Raw genomic sequence first — 5,597 nt, forward strand, 5'->3', positions numbered from 1 at the left:
GGCCCCGCCGGCCACTGCAGCGCCTCCCGCCGAGGTCAGCCCCGCTCCAGAGGCCGAGGCCCTCAAACCCAGCCAGAGCACAGACAGGACTGGCACGGAGAGTCCTCAGATCGACATGTCCATGCCCCTTCCTCCTTCCTGCCAGGGCTGGTCCTTCCAGGCCCCGCCGCCCCTCCCCTGCCTGAGGTTGTGATAGATTCTGGCATTTAGTTCTGGTGGGCGGAGTCATCAGGCAGGGTTCTGCCCCAGCCATGTCCTGGGGTCAGCACAAAAGTGCTCTCTGAGGACCTGCCCTTACTCATTGCTGGCCTGGGCTGTGGGCAGATGTGTAATGACCTGAGAGGCACCTGGAGCCCAAGGTGGCCAGCTCAGGTCCTCCAGTCTCCATTGCAGGGTTTGGGGGTATGTAGACAGGGTTTGGCCCACCTCCAGTTGCCTACCCTTCCCAGTGGGAAAAGTAGGCATTTCTGGGTACTTGTTAAAGAGCATGGACTTGCCTTGTGTGCTCTATATTTTCAGATGTGAATTACCAAACTGCTGGCCATAGGGAGGCATGTGGGGCAACTCCAGAAAGAGCTGAACGAGCAGCATGGTGAAGGGCTAAGGCCAATGGCATTTCTCTTCTGTCTTCCTGCCCTAGATCTGTCTATACTTTCTCAGCATGCAGTGCATTGAAATTTTTCCTTTGGAGAAACAAAAAATCTTGGGGTTTCACTGACCCACTGTCTGTCATCGTGTTGAACGTTGGGAGTTCAGCTCCGTGGGAAAGTATCTTTTTACTGAGCCAGGCGCACATTTGTAGCCCAGGATGACAGTGCCCAGCACAAATGACATAACGTGCCTTTCTCTTCTGCATGACAGGCATCAATAATCAACCTTGATGCTGTTTTCTACCAAATGAGGATAGAATTTCAAGTGATCAGCACAGAACTCCAGGCAGCCGCTTCCAGCACATTAGAGTTGGCATGTGAATTGAAACCGTGCCGTCTCCTGCTAAGGAGCAATCTATTCCACCCAGAGCCATGTGTCTGCAACACCGGGCAGCCTGTGGCCAGGTGTGGGGCCAGGGTAGGGACTTGTTGGCACCCGTTGTGTCCATAAGTTGTCAAAACACAGGCTGGTCACCAAAGTCTGCGTCACCCTGTCTGCTCAGGAGCCCCGTCCTGTTTCTTGGGGCCTGTGAGCCCAAGAAAAGGCCCCTGTCCCAGGGGAGTGACAGGCAGTAATTAGGGTGAGCTGGGTGGGAAGGTTCCCGGAAACCACTGTTCTCCTTGGAGCAGCCGAGGCAGTGGGAGTATTTATTTGATTTCTGACTTGCTAACCCTGTAATTTACCTGCTGGAGCAGACAGTCCAGCTGCCTGAACCCTAAAATACTGTGTCGTTAATAGCAGATCCTGGGCCCACCCCAACCCACAGGCACGGCCCACAGAGGCAGAATGACCCGTGTGCCCAAGGACGCGCACCCTGGGATCCACTCTGCACCCTGAGGGCAGGCTCCAGGAGAGCAGGTCTGGGGCCGGGGTGGAGGCTGGGCCAGGCTGCAGGGCAGCAGCCCGGACCCCTGAACTGGGAGGGATTCCAGGAGTGAGTGCTGAGGAAGAGGCCCTCCCAGGGGCACAGACTATCTTGAAGCTATTGAGCTCCCAATCAGTCAATGTAGGGACCTGAGCATTGGCCTAGCTGTTAGGAGACCTGACTTGTGGGTGCTTCTTCTTCTGGGCCATTTCCCATCTTTAACATGAGAGGGCCTTCAGTCATGGAATCCGTGTCTGAGTGCTGAGCCCAAATAACAGCCTCATAACCTGAAACGAGCTGGTGGCCATCACAAATCCGAGCTATGAACCAGGTGGCCGTCACGAATTGGTACATAACATGTAACCTATTTGCTATTCTTGTCCTGTGTAAAGGTTCTCTCTTCTCAACATCAAGGTTTGTTTTTTAGGTAACTGTAAATTCTAAAATAGCCAATTATTTTGGCAATTACTTTTTAAAAAAAATACATATTTTATTGATTTTTTACAGAGAGGAAGGGAGAGGGATAGAGAGTTAGAAACATCAATGAGAGAGGAACATCGATCAGCTTCCTCCTGCACACTCCCCAGTGGGGATGTGCCCTTGACTAAGGTACATGCCCTTGACTGGAATCGAACCTGGGATCCTTGAGTCCGGAGGCCGATGCTCTATCCACTGAGCCAAACTGGTTAGGGCTGGCAACTACTTTTTTACTTCCCCTGGTATCTTTAGTGCCCGGCAATGGCCTGGTGTGGGTAGGGGTGAAATAGAAATGCCTGTCAAATGACCCAAAGGTTTGTAGATATGGAGTATCCCTTCCCTATCAACCAAGCTGTGCACAGCAGGAATGAATAGGAGTTGCAGTCCGTTTTTGAGCAGAACAATTGAAAAACAAGTCACTGCTTACCCACCTGGCCATCAGACTTCCAGCAACTTCTGAGACCTAGTCACCAAATGAAATCAAATAGAAAAAGCCCCAAGCAGTGAAATAATTGTGGACACAAGCCCATGCATTTTACTCCAAGAGTTACCTGTTTGCTGAGCCGAGCGTGGCAGCTGCAGTGGGTGGCCCAGGCTGGCAGGAACACGGCCCCGATGCCACTGCTTCCCTTTCTCTTGCTCAGGGTATGGCTTGTTTATCTGGTCACACCAGACCAGAAGGATAAATACGGGTGGTCCGTGCATACCCACCGACAGCAATGAGAAACGAGGGACAGTTGGCAGGAGGGGGGACGCATGGAGACGCAGGCTAAGGAGAAACACAGGCAGCCTTGGTGTCCCAGTGCAGACCTGGCCTTGAGACCAAGTGGTTGCAAGGCTAGTGCTCACTGTCTTCTAAGGCAGGGAAGCCACATGTTCTGGAAAAATCCCTAGGACATAGGAAAGAGCAGCATAGCAGGAGTATAGGTTTTGGGAACCAAATAGATGCGAATCCTGGTTCTTCCTCCTCTCTATAGCAGGATATTGGCTTTTCCCTCCCAGGCTGTGACAAGGATCAGATATGTCCATAAACATTTAGGACAATGTCTGGCCTATCAATGCTTAACAACTGGGACCTGCTGATGTTATTACAAAGGAACTTGCTAGTCTTGAGCCCCTTCCATGCTTGCCCACTAAGCCTCCTCCCAGAATGTGTCCCAAGGGTGATAGTGTATTTACTTCAGAGCTGGGTTTTTCCATTCAAAAAACTACATACTGCAATACTTTGAGGGCAGGACTTGAATTCTCACCTGCTTGGAAGGCCCGAGGCAAGTGCTGAGATTTGCTGGCAATGGCCAGGGCTGGGAAACTTGGCTGTGTTCCCTGACACAGGGAGCCCGCTGTCCTGTAGAAGGTGCTCAGCACCCACCAATTGCCCCTGAGCATTTGAAAGGGATGGTCCATCCCAGGTTTTCCTGCTTCTGCGAGGGACTTGTGCAAGCACTTGACCTTTAAAAAAATTTTTTTCATTTACTACCCACAAAATGTCGTTTTGGAGGGAAGTTTAAATAAAAAAAAATACAATGCAAATCACCATAGTCCTACGACTCAGATAAATACACTATTAATATTTTGTGAATTAATTTCTAGTTTTCCCCCCTTAGGATATACATATAAATATAGATGTTTACATATTATAGATAGGTATTTTTAAAAAATTGGGTATTTTTACAAAGTTCTATATTAAAGTACTTTGAGATATGCTTTCCCCACTTTCTTATATAATGAAAATTTCCCTGTTAATAAATATTTTTTAAAAACATGGCTTTCTATATTTCTAATCCCCTGAACACTATAAGACTCAGGTTTCATCACTAAAAAAGCAGGTCTCACAGTCCCTCCAAGCGGTTGTGCAAGGCTTCCATGACAGTGGCACATGTCTATGCCAGCAGCCTCGGAAAGCAGATGCGGCTTTAGAGGAAACTCCGGCCGCCACAGGACTGATGCTGGCTGCAGCCTGGGTCTCTTCCTTGGTGCAGCTGTCAAGACCAGGATAAGGAGAACCCAGTCCTCATGGAGTTAGTGAGGGAGTGAATTGGCAATTGGCAGAACCGGCCTAACCCTAACCCTAACCGTAACCGTAACCCTAAAACCCTAAACCTAACCCTAACCCAACACAACCCTAACCGCAACCCACCAACCTCAACCCTCACGGAACTAGTGAGGGAGTGAATTGGCAATTGGCAGAACCTGGCCTAACGCTAACCCTAACCCTAACCCCCCTAACCCCAATAACAACCCCAACCCCAACAACCCTAACCCTAACCCTAACCCTAACCATTGTAACTGTTTCCCTCCATGTCCCGCGTGGTTCAGGGTTCGGGATCTGGAAGAAGAGCTGCACACAAATGAAAGAGAAAAGACACGAGATAATTTGGGAATATTGGGGGCCAGGCGGGTAAGTCCAACTCAGGAGGAAGGACTTCCACTGTGCTCAGGCCTCACCAAGCTTTTATAGTCAGAGGTAAACAAGGTAGTGGTTACCATAGTTACACAGTTCTTGTGAGTTTCACTTGTTTTGACCATAGTTACACTTCCTGCACTTCCCTCAGCCCATTAGCTTCCCAGATAAGATCTAGGGAGTGTCACAAGGTCAAGCCTAATTATGCTAAGAGGACTGTGCTCTCTAAGCTGGGACTTGTTTGTGACTTTGCCAACAGGTCAGTCCGAGGCTTAACCCTATATCAGTTCCCCACCCCTAACCCTAAATCTAACCCTAACCCTAACCAAACCCTAGTGAGGGAATGAATTGGCAATTGGCAGAACCTGGCCCTAACCCTGACCCGGACCCTGACCCCAACCCTAACCCTAAAACCCTAACCCTAACCCCAACCCCAACACGAATGGGGCCCTCTGCTTGGAGGGCCTCTTTTGGGAACTCCCTGCCACAGGAGACGGGAATCTGGGCAATTACAGCAGAGGGAGCTCAGCTAAAGGCTGGGAGTCCATTTGGTAGACAGGAGCCAGAAGCCAGAATGCCATTGTCTGTCCCTCAGTAGGAGCTACCTTGGGATCACAGGGCCAGGGAGCAGCAGGCCTCTCCTGCCTCCAGGCGCATCCACATCTTAAGATTGAAAAACCCAGGGCACTGCCCTAGCTGGTTTGGCTCAGTGGATAAGAGCGTCAGCCTGTGGTGTGAAGGTTCCTAAGTTCGATTCTGATCAAAGGCACATGCCTGGGTTTCAGGCTGGGTCCCCAGTAGGGGGCGTTCAGGAGGCAACCGATCAATGATTCTTTCATCACTGATGTTTCTATTTCTTCCTCTCTGAAATCAATAAAAATAAAAATAAAATCAAACCAGGGCAGTGGATTCTGAATGGTGTGGCTACAGAGCTCAGTCCCTGCTCAGAGCCTTCCACAGGTGCGGGATCTTTAAAACCACCTGGGTAACCAGAACATGGAAGAGGAGTGTAGAGAAGCCAGCCCGCTGGTCTGCCCCGCAGATTTCCAACTTGCCAACTCCCACAATCATAGAACAATTCTTAAACCTCTCTCTTTACAGGTGCATATATACAACGTCCTCTTGGTTGTTTCTCTGGAGAACTCTAATATTGGGACCATTCAACAATGCTGGGGCAGTGAGAAAGCAGCCATAGACACCAAG

The sequence above is a fragment of the Myotis nattereri genome (assembly GCF_964212035.1).
Source record: "Myotis nattereri genome assembly, chromosome: 3".
Taxonomy (NCBI): Eukaryota; Metazoa; Chordata; class Mammalia; order Chiroptera; family Vespertilionidae; genus Myotis; species Myotis nattereri.